Source organism: Peromyscus californicus, unplaced genomic scaffold (assembly GCF_007827085.1).
Source record: "Peromyscus californicus insignis strain IS unplaced genomic scaffold, ASM782708v3 Scaffold_5__1_contigs__length_169319896, whole genome shotgun sequence".
Lineage (NCBI taxonomy): Eukaryota > Metazoa > Chordata > Mammalia > Rodentia > Cricetidae > Peromyscus > Peromyscus californicus.
In genome coordinates this window covers 15783062-15798531 of record NW_026294573.1, presented here as the reverse complement: position 1 = coordinate 15798531, position 15470 = coordinate 15783062, and the positions used below count along the sequence as shown (strand labels likewise).

The window sequence follows — 15470 nt, the reverse complement described above, 5'->3', positions numbered from 1 at the left end:
TGAGTGAGTCTGGGGTTGGTCCATTCTCCTGGGGCTTTGACGTGAGCAGTCTGCAGGGAACCTTCCAGGCATTGGTGCGGGGATTTTTGTGTTCAGATGGGTAAGCCTACCAAGACAGGAGAAGACAGCCAAGAGCTAACCATCTATCCATTCACCCATTGGCTCAGATATACATGTACTGATTCATGGATTTGCCCACCTGTTCACTCATCCATGAGCCCACCCAAGGGTGATTTTTCAGGTTGTTATGTCTCCAGACAAAAGGAGAAAGAAGACAGCAAAGACAGGAAAGACATAAAGAGGGGCGGGGGAACTGAGAGACAAAAGGAGAGTCAGCAGCTCATTCAGCAGTCTATCCATCTACCTGCCCAGTCACTCATTCCCACATTCTTCTGCCCACTCACATCCTACCCATCCAATCCATCTACCTATCATCCACCCACCCACTCATCCATCCACCCACCTATCGGCCCATGCAGGCCAGATTGAACATGGTTGCTGAATGCCAGCTTTGAGACCTAAGACCAGATGCTGTCTTTTACGACAGCTGCCGTGAAGGGGAGGTTAGTGCACACAAACAGTTTGTGTGCACGCTGGAAGCTAACAGGGATACAGGAAGGCATAATCTGTAGATCACGGAGGAAGGGGGACTTTGAGAACGGGACTCTCTATCTGCATGCCAGCTTTAGGGAGCCTCGGGGAGCAGATGGCACTGTCGTGAATGGTGGATTGCTACCCAAGTTATACTAACTCTAGAGTGCAGATATTGTGTGAATTCCCCAGGAGACATAGAAAAATATCTGTTCACTCCAGAGAGAGGGGGCACTGATGGACCAAAGAAAGGTTTCCATCCAGTTCTAGCCTGGCCAGCCAATGAGTTGACTGGGGTTACTTACAGAATCATAGGTGACTCTTGGGTAGCCATGTCACCAAACAGTGCCACCCCCAGTCTGTGTAACCCCAGAACAGCGGTAACACTGGAGTCGTCTGGGACAGCTATACCACCATTAAGTCCCACCCAGTTGGCTATTTATCCCCTTATATAAAGGCACCTGGAATCTCAGGGAGGGGACAGGGCCTCAGAGAGGGAGGGGCCTTGGGAGGACCTCATGAAGTCCTCATGAATCTCCTGGCCCTTCCTTCTCCTTTCTTCTACAAGGGAATATTTAAGACCCCATCTCAAAATGGCCTCGGTCAGGTGATCACAGCTCTTTGCCTCAAGATGGTGGTTGTCATGTCTGGAACAAAGATCTCAGCAGGCAGCAGATAGAATGGTCTGGATTGTCAGTTCTCAAGAGCTTTTGGAGATGGAGGGTGTAGCTGGAGTTTTCCTGCCTGGCCCACAGTCAGGACAAATCTCTATCACCTGCCAGTCCCACAGCTGCAACACATTTAACATACAGAACATCCCACAGCAGGAGGGAGCCCCAGCTCATCTCTCTGGGTCTCTGTTGTGTTCAGGACTAAATGACAAGCCCTTTTTGAAGGAACAATTCATGTAGGAGAAGTGACTTTCAAATGCTTGTGTGTGTACATATTTATGTGTGCATGTGTTCATGCTTGTGCACATATGTATGTGTTGGTGTATGTGCATATCTGTGCCAGAGGCCAATATCAGGTGTCATTTTTGATCACTATGCACTTTTTGAGACAGGGTTTTTCTTTGAACCTGAAGCTCACCCTTTCAGCTAGCCAACAGGTCCCAGGGACCCTCCTGTCACCACCTCCTCAGCGCCTAAATTATAGACACATGTGGCAGTGTCTGGCTTTTTATGGGGGTGCTGGGGATCTGAACCCAGGTCCTCATACTTGCAAGGCAAGCATGTTTCTGACTGAGCCACTTTCCCAGGCCCTGCTCCTGTCTTTGAGTAGCAACTGATCATTGATCTTCAAGATCGAAGTCCTGCCTGGGACCATGGTATGGGGCTAGGCCTTCTGGGGGAGCCTTCATCTCTCATCAGCCTTTGGCCCTGTGTCTCCATATTCATTCTGAGGGACTGCTTTCTCGGCTTACAGTGTTTGGTGTTCAGTGGTGCCTATCAAGTGAACGAATGGGCAAACCCCACTAGTCAGTAAACACTTATTGAGGTCCTGCTGTACGCCAGGGACTATTCTGTCAGCTTTGCGTCTTACAGTAGATGAGACCAACCCTCCATCATAGGAGCTTGATTCAGTATTTAGTGTGTTTAGAAACACGCCAGCGAGCCAAGACTCTCACAGCATATACACTGTCTTTATGAGGGAAGCAGTGTGGGCTGGAGTCTCTGGGTGATGGTGTCTTGGGAATAGGGATGAAGAGAGAGCAGTACTTAAGAGAGGTACTAGCTGGAGAATCCTAACTGCCAGTTATGAAGCCCCTGTCACAGCCAGTGCACCTACAATCAGATGTCCTCATCCACAGGTCTTATGTCTAAGGATGCAACCAAACCCATAGGAAAAATATTTGAAAAAATTTGTGCCAGTATTGAACAAATGTGGGCTTTTACCCTTTCCTGATTCTCTAAACAATACAGTATGACACCTGTTTGCATAGCTTTCACAGTGTGACAGGCATTATAAGTAACTGAGATCATTTAAAGTACATAGGAAGATGTGCATAGGTCACAAGCAAATATTGCACCATTTCATATACTTATCACCTGCAGATTTGGGGCTCTTTAGGGACCCTAAAACCATAGCAGATAGCCAAGGATGAATATGCTTTCCACTGACACTGTGTACCCCAAGCATCCTACAATGTAGATTTTTTTCTTTTTCTTTTTTTTTTTTTTTTTTTTTTTGGTTTTTCGAGACAGGGTTTCTCTGTGTAGCTTTGCGCCTCTCCTGGAACTCACTTGGTAGCCCAGGCTGGCCTCGAACTCACAGAGATCCGCCTGGCTCTGCCTCCCGAGTGCTAGGATTAAAGGCGTGCACCACCACCGCCCGGCAGATTTTTTTTTTAATATTTTAATTTTAATTTTGTGTGTATATGTCTGTGTTTTGTACTTATTCATGTGAATGCAGTACCCAAGGAGGCCAGAAGAGGGAGTCAGATTCCCTGGGGCTGGAAAGTTAAAGACTTCCCAGCTGCCTACTGTGATGCTGGGCAACAGAACTTGGGTCCTCTGCAAGAGCAGTGTGTACTCTCAACTGCTGATCCATTTCTCCAGCCCCTAACATGGGCTTTTTATTGGCTTCGTTTCACAGACGAGACACCGAGGCCCCAGGAGCTGATTATGAGGCTCATGGAGTCTCTCCCAGGGGAGAAGATGATGAACATGTAATTTGAACTTGGGCACTTGGCTCCACTGCTGGGGGAGGGGAGGGAGGGTGGCATGAGGGTCTGCAGGAGCTAGTCTTCTTCGGAGGACTCTGGAGCTGCCCTGGTGGCAGTCTTGTCTCTAACACCGCATGTCCCCGAATGTGGGGCTGTCATCACCAAGCCAAGGCCTCCGGTGCCCTTTCCCCAGGAGGAGACCGAGCGGTTCAAATTACAGCTGCCCACACCCAGTATGGATCCTATGAGTTTACACAGCCCCCTAAATGAAAATTACATATTACTGCAATTTATAATCAGCAGCCCGCCATTTGTAGCTGCAGGGGAGGCGCGGAGTGCTCTGGGAAGCTGTCAACAGCGCTGGGCCCGCTGGGTTCTGGAAGGCAGGCAGTCACTCAGTGTTGACACTGCCACAGCCACAGTGGCGGGTGGGCGGGGGACCTGGCTATGTGGAGAATTTAAGCACTGATTCAGTCCTGCAAATACGCCCGTCTGGAGGCCCCTCCAGAGCCACAACCCAGGGGTGATGACTCTTAGAAAGCCATCGTCACAGCCGTCTCCCACAGCTCTTTCTGCAGTCAGAAGCAAGGCTACAGGCCTGAGACGTAGGTACCTCGTTTGCCACCCTCGTTTTACACAGGTGGAAACAGGCTCAGCGAGGTTAAGCAACTCACTCAGGGTCATCCTGCTAGGAATTAGTGGAGACGATCCCCCAAAGAACTTGGATAGTTTTTATTTATTTATTTTTTTTTTTGGTTTTTCGAGACAGGATTTCTCTGTGTAGTTTTGGTGCCTGTCCTGAATCTCACTCTGTAGACCAGGCTGGCCTCGAACTCACAGAGATCCACCTGGCTCTGCTTCCCAAGTGCTAGGATTAAAGGCATGCGCCACTACCACCCTGCTTGAACTTGGGTAGATTTAAACACCAGGGTGGAGCCACAATGCTGCCCTGCCTGGACCTGCTTCCTCCCTCCCAGCCTCTCCAAAGGAAGCTTGTTGTGAGCAGAAACCATCAGCAGACTTCTGCAGAATCCCCAAGAACACACTCAGGAAGCGAAGCTGTGTGAAAAGCCCTTAGAACACATAGCCAGTGGTATGCTCTCTTGCATGTCTGTACATGCATCTACTATGTGTTCTGCATGCTTGCATCCTCCCCCATATGTGTGCAAGTGAGTGGCCAAGGGCTTTTGTATTATTATTGCTATTAGCCATAAGCACGTCTGTGTTCATGTTAAGTGTGTGTCAGATTTTTGCTGGGTTCTTCCCTGTGTTCTGAGTACAATCCTGTGTGATTTGCAAGTATCAATTAATTTTATCAGCAGATACACTCATCTCCCCACACCAGGGGCAAGGGACAGAGGCAAAGGAAGAGCATAAAGTCACTCGACATCCCTTCTTGGGATTAGAGTTGTATCTTCATTTATGCCTACTCTCCCTTTCTTTTTGGCCCACACAGTTAAGGGATTGGTTCTATGGCTCTGTCACACCAGGGTTAGCAGTGGGACAAAGGTGTGTCAAGTCAGAGTCACCGTGGTTGGTCCTAGCCGTCGAGGGTAATTCAGTGTCATTCAAAGCACAGCAGAGTCCCATCACAGTCTCCACCCCGGATCTCAGAAGCAGAGTCTCTGGGGCTGAGACCCAGGCATCTGGACTTCCACAGCCTCCAGGTCCTGAAGCCATCTGCCTGGGAGAGGGCCAGAAATCCAGCTCCTCCATTCAATAGCTGTGGGTAACTTCTGTGTGTGGTCTGCCTCAATTTCCATGTCCATGAAGTGGGGTAATGGCAGGCTTGAGTTAATCCCTATAAAATGCCTAGAGCAGCCCCTGGTGCTGCCACTGCCCTAATGCAGAGACAGACGTGACCCATCCTACCTAATGACTGTAAGCCCTGGGACTTCTACTGTCATCAGCTGGTAAAAGGAGTGCCTCTCTTCCCTGGGACAGGATGTGTGGCCCCAGCTGCTGCTGACCGAATGCCGCTTCAGGGGGCGAGCTTGCCTGAGCTTAAAGCTATAAGAAAGAAGCCACAGGAAGACTTGTTTGTTTTGAACTAAGGTTACACATATCCCAAGCTGGCCTTGAACTTGCTATGTAGCTAAGGATAACCTTGAACCTCTGGGTCCCCCATCTTCACTTTCTGAATGCTGGGGTTACAGGTGTGCTCCACCACAGCTGCTTTTTATTCCGTGCTGGGGGATTGGACTCAGGGCTTTGTGCAGGACAGGCAAGCACTCAACAAACCGAACTAAACCCCCAGCGCTACCATAGACATTTTTGGAGCACTTGGATCCAAGCCAGAAGCCAGTAGACCTGTCCAAACACGGGCAAGCGCATCTCACCTGAGTGGGCTCCTTTCGCCAAGTGTAAAGCATTCTGTTGACGGTCCAGTCTGACGCTGTTTATTATGAGAGTGACCGTCAGGGGCCCCGAGACTGGTCAGTGGCTCTGGACAGTGCTCCAACTCCTCCATGCCAGACTGGCACCTTTTCTTGCTGTCACATCCTGACAAGGTGACTTGGGACCTCAGTGCCACCGACAGTGGTGGTCCTTGTATAGGTATCTAGAGATGGTCCTGCTCTGCTGCCATTGCTGTGAAGTGGCAATGATCTGCACCATGTAGTCTCATTGCTGAGGTCCTTAAGCCATGTGGAGACTTTCTGAAGGCTCCATTATCGACCAGGCCAAGGCCTTCAGCTGCCAGCTGGGGATGGGTGAAGGCCTCAGGGCCAGTGGTGTGTCCTTTAATTTCTTATTAAATTAAGGTGTGTGCTAGCATGAGGTAGAGCCACTTCCTGCCTCAGTTTCTCCAACTTGCAATCTGTGGCTCCCTGCTTCTTTACCCAGACTAACCAGGTACTCCCTACCTGTCCTTAGGACTTGCTGCGTTCTCTCCACACTCTCCCTCCTTGCTTGGCCTTGCTATTTCAAAGTCCCAGACTCCTACAACCCCCATCCCCACCCCATCTGACTCTCTCTCAGGCTCACAGCTCATCCCGTGTCCCTGCGCCTCTCTCCCCCTAGATCTCTAGGTTTAGCTCCACCAGTCCTGCCTCAGGCAGCAACCTCACACCTGTCTGTTCCTCCCTCCCTCTCCTGCAGGTGGCCCACTCACTGCCAGTCGGGTACCAGCCCGGTTGCCATGGGAACCAGTGAGCCGCTTAGGAAGCTGCCATAGATCTAATCACTGGCTGCGAGGCTTCAAGGAACAGCTCCCTTTCTGTATGAAGCAACACAGACAGCCAATTAGGCGGCAACTGAGGACCGGAGGAGGCGTGGGGTGGGGTGCCAGGGGTGGGGGAGGCATGGGGTGAGTTGCCAGGGGTGGGGGGAGGAAAAGAGCCATGGAAGATGTCAACCAAGGAAGGGCCAGGCCTCCTGGTCACCTGGGGTCAGACCTACCCAGTCCCCACTGCCAGGGCTTCACTGGCACATTCAAACCCTCTGAGAAGGTATCAGTGATGTCTTCAGGACATTGACTCTGTTACCCCTGCCATTCCACTGATTCATCCATTTTCCTCTTTTATCCATTCATATACCAGACTTCCCTCTGGGTCATGGTCTCCAGACACGTGCCAGGCAGGTGCGGAAGACAGATCCTTATGTGGAAAGCTGCCCCTAGCGGACCCAGAATCACCGGTTGGAGGCACACGGGCTTAGGGACCACCTGAGGTGGGCAGGAGACCTTGCTGGCTGGGCTGGATAAAGAAAACAAGGGATCTGGGGGTGGTTAAACACAAACTGTCTCTAGGGGGAGAAATCGGATCATGTCAGTCAAGCCACAGGGGCCCTAGACTCCGTTCTGCAGGTGGGCATGGCATCTGTCTTTGAGGGTGCATTCCTGGGGATTCAGACAAAGCAGGGTGAGGCCCAAAGAAGCCACTGTGGGTAGAGACTCTTTATGGTGCCCAGGTTCCCTGGAGTCGGGAGGGCAAGAGTGGAGGATGGGGCGTGAGTTTCCACCTGTGGACACTTCCCCCACTGCACAGCTAACAGGGCTGTAGACAGCTCTTCTCAGGCCAGAAGGGGCTGCAGCTTGGGCCCCTCTCAGAGGCCTTTCCCTGAGACCAGGCTTTTGGTTTCTCTATTCCCAACCAGGGAATGTGTTTACACATAATTTGCATACATTTGCATGTGGTGTCACAGGCCCCAGCATAACATGTGGAAAGCACATTTTTCTCACCAGGGTGCTTTCATTCTGAATTAGAGCCCAGGTGCAAAGAGACCAAGGCTCTCCATTCCCCTCCAGCACCCCCCCCCCGTGCCCCCCCCAGACCATTGCTCCTGAATTCCTCCCCTCATGTCAGAGCCTTGACCCCATTTCCTACCCAGCAGCCAGCAAGCAGAGGAGGCCAGGATCCCTCTGCCCCTGGAGCAGTGTGACCAGTGTGACCAGTGAGCCTCCGTGTCTGCACCTGTCCTTGAGTGAGTCTGGTGCTTGTCATGGGAGCAGGATAGAGGGTGAGTCTATTTGCGCTCTGAGTACAGCATCCCAGGCCCCAGCGTTTCAGGAAGACTGGCCTTTCTCAAAGGACCACCCGTTTGTGCAATATGGGAGCTCAGAATGAGCCTCGAAGGTCATGGGAGACTTCCTGGAGAAAGTGTCATCTAAGTAAAGAGGGGCTCGAGGAGTCTTTCAGGCAGCAGAGAAATGTGCGAAGGGCCTGGGGTAGGAAAAGCAGGTGGGAGAGGAAGGCAGTGTGGCTGAATGGAGAGGGTGTGAGGTGAGAGCAGCCAGGAAGGACTGCCAAGGCCCCAGGAACTTCCTGGATCACTGTAGGTTTTCTCCCCTTCTCCTCCCCGTCCTTCCTTTTCCCTCTTTCCCTTTCAGAGACAGGGTCTTTCTCCATAGCCCAAGCAAGCTACGAACTTGTGACCTTCCTGCTTAGCCTCCCACGTGCTGGGACTGTAGGCGTGGGCCACCGTACTGGTCCTTGGGAGATGCTCTCTAATCCAGAGCTGCCCTTGCTCTGGGCGCAATGGAGCGATTAAGCAAGGGAGTGACGAAGAGCATGTGAATAATGGGTGGAGAGCACCAGCGGAGAGGCTGTGGGGTCCCCAAGAGAGAGGAGCAAGGGCTTGACAAGCTGCGTCACGGAGCTAGAGGGACAGGAAGAAGTGAAGCCCAGTGGTGACCTACTTAGACAGTTCACGGCAGGCCCCCAAGAATAGCATGTGTGTGTGTGAATAAGCCTGGAGTTTGAGTGGGAAGGTGAACCTTCAACCAAAGTGGCGGATAGTGGGTCAGGGAAGACCAGACTTGGGGAAAAAGAACCGAGATTGAATTACGATTCTGTCGGGTTTGTACAGCCTCGGAGGCAGCCTTGCCGCATCTGGGCAAGAGTCTAGATGACAAGAAAGGGTAGATATGGGTGTTGGGCTCTATTTACTGATCAACACCATCGTCACCATCATCACTACAACAATCACTGTCAACACCACCACGGCCGCTGTCATTATCTCCACCATTACTACCACCACCACTATCAACAAACTACCACCACCATCACCATCACCACCACAATGACCACCACCATCATTACCATCACTGCCACCACCACCATCATTACCATCACTGCCACCACCACCATAACCACAGTCATTATCACCATCATCATCATCACCACCATGATCACAGTCATTATCTCCACCACCATCACCGTCACCACCACAAAGACCACCACCATCATTACCATCACTGCCACCACCACCATGACCACAGTCATTGTCTCCACCATCCTCATCATCACCACCGTCTCCATGAACATCACTACCATTACCAACCAACCACTACCATTACTTCTGTGACTGCCCCCCACCGCTGCTGCCATCACCCCCACTTAACACTGTCACCCCCACCTGCCACAGGAACCGCTCTCATCCTTACTTTCTAGAAGTGCTGGGGCTCACTTGTCTGTAGTTAAGAGCTGAGGCTTATTTCTAAGAGCAGGCAGGACGTTGGCAAATGGCACCATTGTTCTTGGGAGTGTTTAAACATCTCTCTCCCCTCCAGGCTACAAGTACCTGGATGACTGAGCCTTTCTCAGAGTTTTCCTTGCTGACCACAGGCCTCATATACTAGGTGTAGTCTGTATTTGTTGAGTGAGTGGCTGGCTGTCAGCATTTTGTGTGAAATTCTCTGCCTTGCCAGCTCCACACTGTTTGGCTTGGGTTTCCCACCCACCTGTGCTCTTCACAGAGCTGGCCTGAGCACAGTTGGTGCTTAGCATACATCTGCAATTTACCCCAATACACAGCCCTGTCTCAAACAGGCTTAGGTTCCTGTGTGCGGCTGCCGGCCTCGCTTGATGTAATGGATATGTATTTCTCGCTGCCCACGTGGCTCCCCTCCCCTGCTGAGCACTGTGTTAAATGGCTGTTCGGCAGCTTGAGTGCACACATATTCCTTTCAAAATTATTATGTTCACCTTTTGTTGGCAGAACATGCCACATGAAACATCCCAACCTCTTATTGAGTGTGGGTGTCTGCTTCCCGCTGCTGCCTCCACCACCGTGCCGAGGCCCAGAAGCCTTGCCGGGGTTCCAAGTGCCTATTAGGCCAAGGAGGGAGTGGACCCCAGGCTGGTGAGGGAGCTGTCTGGATTAGCTGGAACTGACCCAGGCAGAGAAGTCATCACTGTCACAGCATCGCTGTCCCCACCATTGCCACTCAGCATCACCACCATAGCCACCACCGTCATACCATGGTTATCACCAACTCCATTACCTCTGCCATCAACACCAGCACCATCATTAACACCACCACTATCACCACCATCACTGTTGGGTAGCAGTTTCCTTCTAGATGAAAACCTTCCATTGTAGGGGGAGGCTCCTTAAGACACAGGACATTCAAGAGAGGTGAAACATTCCATCCTGCAAGGAAGTTCCTTAAGCTCAGGAAATAAACAACTCAATGGCTTCAGGAAGCTCCTGAAACTGACCAGATGCACTATGTAGTAAGACTTGTGGAGAGACTCTCAAGACAAACTGAACTACCTGAAAAAGACACACTCCAACCTGTTGAGCTGCCTGTAGGCTGTGTGGTGAGCTCCAGGCTTCCAGTTTGGTGGGCTGTTAACCCTGCTGGGGTGGGCTTTGGTGATGTAGCCCTTGAGTCATTTCTGCTCCTGTAACTAACCCCTCACCCATATTCCTGTAGGTAACTCCAATAAAACTCATTGGTCACCAGGCTGGACTTTGGCGGTGTCCACACTTGGTCTGTTGTTAGTTCCCTATCTGGAGTGAGTAGACATTTGTTCACGTCTACCCATCATGCACCATCAACATCACCCCCCACCCCACTGCCACCACCAGCTTGACTGTACTCCTCACCTCTGTTTCCTGTATGCCACCATCGCTACCACCAGCATTGTTAGTCATCATTATTATCATCTTCATCATCTTCACCATCATCATCATCATCATCATCATCATCGTCCCATCTCAGCCGCGGAGCGCTACCATCAATTATTAGTGTTGCTGGCATCTTTACCCGTGGTAGGTGTGGTGTCCAGGACCTCATGTGCATGCTTTCATGGAATCCTCAAAATGACCACAGGAGCAGAAAGCTTTCTAGTAGTCTTGCTTTTTTGGTTTGCTTTCTTCTGTTTGGGCCAGCCTCACTGCGTGGCTCAGACTGAACTTGCTACCCTCCTGAATACTAAGGTTACACAAATGCTGGGTTGTAGGCGTGTACCACCGTGCCTAGCCTTTTGTTCTTATTTTACGGATGAGAGAACAAACTAAGAGAAGTTACGGAGTTTGTGCAACATGGTACTTTCAAGTACTGGCTAAGCTTAGTCTGAAAACAACAACAACAATGACAACAACAACAAGCAAAAGCAAAAACAAATGAACAAACAAACAATCCCCTCCCCCAAGAAACACCACCACCACCAAGTCTCAAGCCAGCAGGTGTTCAGTGTTTATTATGAGCTACAGTGCCTCCCGTTGCTAGGAACACAGAAATGAGTGTATCTCCCGGCTATGGGGATCTTGACAGCTTTCTGAGGGACATCAGACAATGAAATTAACACAGAACAGCCTAAAGGAACGTGTCTTATGAGAGTTACCCCGAATGAGGTACCCCGAGGGCCAGAGAAAGGCGTCATTTGTGGTGGAGAGGGCGCTGTACATACACTTTTGAGAAGAGGGTGTCCCAACTTCTGGTTATCTAAAAGCCTTCTTGTCTTGCACTGTCCAGAGTCCAGTCAGCTCAAGCAAAGCCTGCAGCAATTCTAGCCTTGCACAGCCTGGCCAGGTGGTCTTTTGCGTGTATTTCCCAGGCCACCATCTTGGTTTCCTCTGGGAAAGGGAAGCAAGATGGTCGGACACTGTGAGGGAAAGATCAGTTTTGGGCAGAGCTGAGTTCCTCTCGGTTCCTTATAGGCTCTCCACGCTTATCAAGAATGGGAGGAGACCCTCATTAGCTGGATTATGTAGTAAACTGTGGCAGTTGGGGGGGGGGGCATGGCTCCTTGTCACTCTTCCCTGATGCCTCTCAAGGGGACTTCAGGGCACCTGTGTGGATCATGGAAGAGGCCAAGATTCTTCGTCCGCCCATCCATCAGGAGTGCACACTCCTTGTGGCTGGCGAGGTGATCCTTCCCTTAGTGGGTGAGGGTCCCAAGCATACATCTGGGCCTCTGGGTCAGAAAAACAGGCCAGCAGTTTCAGTCTGGCCTTCTGCCCAAGCAGCAGCTGGCCTGCTTCCCGAGAGCCTTGGGCAGGCAAGAGGGAGAGCTGACGGATTAGAAGCTGTCTGGTCGGAATGACGAGTGTAACTCCCACCTTTTGGCGCTCTCTCAAGAGACCGCAGCACAGCAGTTAACGTGCCTTTTGAAGGTTTCTGCACATTAGACTGAGGTTCTTCTGCTGTGACTCATGCTCAGGTTGTCTTCAAGGAGGAGGCAAGATGGCCTAGCTCCAAGAGCTTACACTCGACTGGTTCCTTTGCTCATTTGACAAATACTTTCTGACCTCCTCTGGAAGGACCAGGACCTGCGCTTGGAAAGAACCCTTGGGAGAGGACAAAACAGAGGCAGATTCTACCATCAGGACAGTGAAGGGCAGATGTACTGCACTCCCATGGCTACTGGAAATGGAAATGCAATTACAGACAATTTGGGGCCCTCCTCCAAGGAAGGGCTGCTAGGAAAACATGAAAGTGACTTGGGGTGTCATAATGGCAGTGCTTAGGGATGGCTACCCGGTGTTGGATGGACTGAGCTTTACCCTGAGAATGGCTTGCAAGCTGGATCATTGGTACCCACGTTATCTCAGTTATTCCTATTGGATCACTTCCAGTGCTTGTCTTTGTGGTTACTGACTCATCCATTTCACCCTTACCCTTAGGAAATAAGAACTACTGTTATTTTACGGATTGGGAAACCGAAGCACAGAAAAACTGAGTAAATATTCTGATGCTATACAGTTAGTAAATTGTCGGGTGAGGGCCTGCACCCAAACGCATTGGGAGGGGGGTGAGTTCTCAGTGGATGGAACAGAGGTGCACGGAAAATGACTGGTGACTAGAAGGAGGAGGCAGAGCATTCACAGACCCAGATGAGGCATGCAGCTGGGCACAGGGCTCTAGGAACAGCAGGGCCGAGGCAGGCATAAACAGGGGATGTAGAATAGGTGTTGAGATTTGCCTTGGGTTAGGATCTTGCCAAAGGGAGCTCTGTAGGGGCAAATCCTGGGTCCATTCTTCCCCCTGTGTATACCCAGGTCTGGGTACCTGAGCTGTCACAGGACAGGAGGTATCCAACTGTCACCTGGTGAGTGACTGTACAGGGAAGTTCAGCTGTCACCTGTTGATGTCCTCAGTTGGGAAGTTGGGAAGCCAATGGAAATGGCAGCATGGGGTTGGGGTTCTGCCCTTCAGACACTTCTGGGAACACACAAGGAGAGCATCGCCTCTAGTCTGTCTCAGTGTGGTCAGCGTATCTCTTGGAAGACAACATCCTGGGCTGGTTCATTGCTCCCTCTTCTAACTTGGGGCTGTTGGCATCAGTTCCTGGGCTGAGTCTGGCCATCCCTAAGCACAGATTGGATCATAGCTGAGCTTAAATTCTACATGTTCATGTTCTATAGACTGCCTAGAAGTCTGTTGAGAATCAATCAGTCTGCCTAGAAATCTGTTGAGAATCAATCAGTAAATCATTAATCTGCCTAGAAATCTGTTGAGACTCATTCATTCATTCATTCATTCATTCAATCAATCATTACTTTACCAACCAATTAGCTAACCTGGAGAAGAGAGGGTGAAGTGATGGGGGATGACGGGAAGAGGTGAATCAAGAGAAGAGATGGAGGGAGACTGACGGTACAGCTGAGGTGTAATGTGGGGGCAAGGGGTAAGGGGGGAGAGTGCAGGACCAAGTAGAGGCTAAGGGGGAAGATGAGGCCCGCCAAAGGGATGAGATGGTCCTCAGGTCATTCCTGAGAAGTAACAGCATTGAGTGTCTGACAGAAAGACTAGGCTTGTGCCACACACCTGTTATCCTAGTACTTTGGAGGATTCAGAATTTGAGTACAGCCTGGGGGCTGCTTCATGATGAGACTCTATCAATAAAAGAGAAGAAAAGAAGGAAGGAAAGGAAGGAAGGAAGGAAGGAAAGACGGAAGGGAGGGAGGGAGGCAGGAAGGGAGAGAGAGGGAAGGGAGGGAGGGAGGACAAGTAGGCAGGCGGGTCCTACATCAGCCATTCTTGACAAGTTACGGGAGAATAACACAGCTTGCAGGTGCTGAGGGAAGGGCAGCCAGCTTTCCTATCTCCCCCTCAGGGTTCAGGGACTCAGTTGCTCTGAGAACCCCTGAGCTGCTTCTCACAGTCAAGGGCCGTGATCCCTGCTCCAAGATCATTTCTGTCTAGATTTGAGTCCCACTTCTGCCCTGTACTGACCAGGTGCCATCAGGCAAGTGACACACCTCCTCAAGCCTCAGTTTCCACATCCTTAAAGTGGAAGTTACCAAAGTGCCCGAGAGCAGTGCAAACAGCGATTGATCTGATAACCGCAGGGCCACACTTGCCCGCTTGTTCGCACACGTGTTTTCTGCCTGGATGCCATTCCAGGCCATTCCTTCGGACCAGAGGTCTCAATCTTTGACTCGGAAGATTTCTTCTCAGGGAAACCTGCTCTCTCAGAGGGAAGCTGGATCTGGATCTGTTAGGAGTCTCTGTGTGACTAGAATAGTGAGGTAAGCTTTGACACGGCCAGAGTGTGGACCAAGGTCCTAGTACCCAGCATGGGACTCAGCACAGAACAAGGAACCACAGGAAAATCACTTGAAACAATAGATTAAAAAAAGATTGAATGATTAGAATGAACTGTGAGGGGAGATGAAGAGAGAAGGGAGGGGTAGGAGGAAAAAGGGAAACGTGAAAGAAAAAGAAAAGAAAGGAGAGAAGGAGAAATTCAAAGAAGAGATGGGTAGGGCAAGAAGGTGGAGGGATAGCTTTGGCTCAGGCCTTCATGGTGCCCCCTACTTCACAGAACTGACACCCCTCAAGCCTGCTTCCTCTCCCCTGCCCACTCTCCCCCCTTTAATCTCACCCCGCCAGGGCTTCAGTACCTCTGGCTCTTACAAAAACTATTCATTGTTCTCTTGCCTACTCGGCTCTTCTCTGCATCTTAGGTGCCAAGGAGGGTGGCATCATCAAGGTGAAGCTTGTCTGACACCAGGCCGGGTGGGGCTGACTCATCGGAAGATGCTCTTCACCCCCAGGCTGGGGTGCAGAAGCCAGCTTGGCGGGCTGAGTGTGCCCAGATGTTCCTGACTTCTGCAAGAGGGTGGTAGCCCAACTCAGAAAGCCGCGTAGGCTACACTGGTTTGTAAAATCAAGTGACAGGGGTCAGAGAAGCCTTGGCCGAGGTGGAGGGGACAGAACTCCTGGATGCTGAGGGAAGTGAGAGGTGGTCCAGCTGTCAGAGCACTGACTCTGCTGGGAATTCTGGAGCCACTTATGGGCATTTCCTTGGGCAAGGCCCAGGGGATCTGGGATGTGGAGGATGGGTGCAGGTGGCAGAGGAGGGAGGAACAGACATTCCAGATGAAGTGGAGGCCAGCTAGGAAAGACAGGTAGAGGCAGAGGCAGAGACAGAGACACAGGGAGCGACAGTCACATAGAGAGAAACAGGCACACACACACACACACACACACACACACACACACACACACACAGAGAGAGAGAGAGAGAGAGAGAGAGAG

At 51.0% G+C, this 15470-nt stretch overlaps 1 long non-coding RNA gene across 1 annotated transcript; it reads left to right on the top strand.

Annotated features, from left to right (window-relative positions):
- The first annotated feature begins 6618 nt into the window (after nucleotides 1-6618).
- On the top strand, nucleotides 6619-13429 carry LOC128097624 (uncharacterized). The gene is made up of 3 exons (XR_008213918.1): nucleotides 6619-6925; nucleotides 7589-7678; nucleotides 10416-13429. It is a non-coding gene; the product is annotated as an uncharacterized LOC128097624 (long non-coding RNA).
- The last annotated feature ends 2041 nt before the right edge of the window (nucleotides 13430-15470 follow it).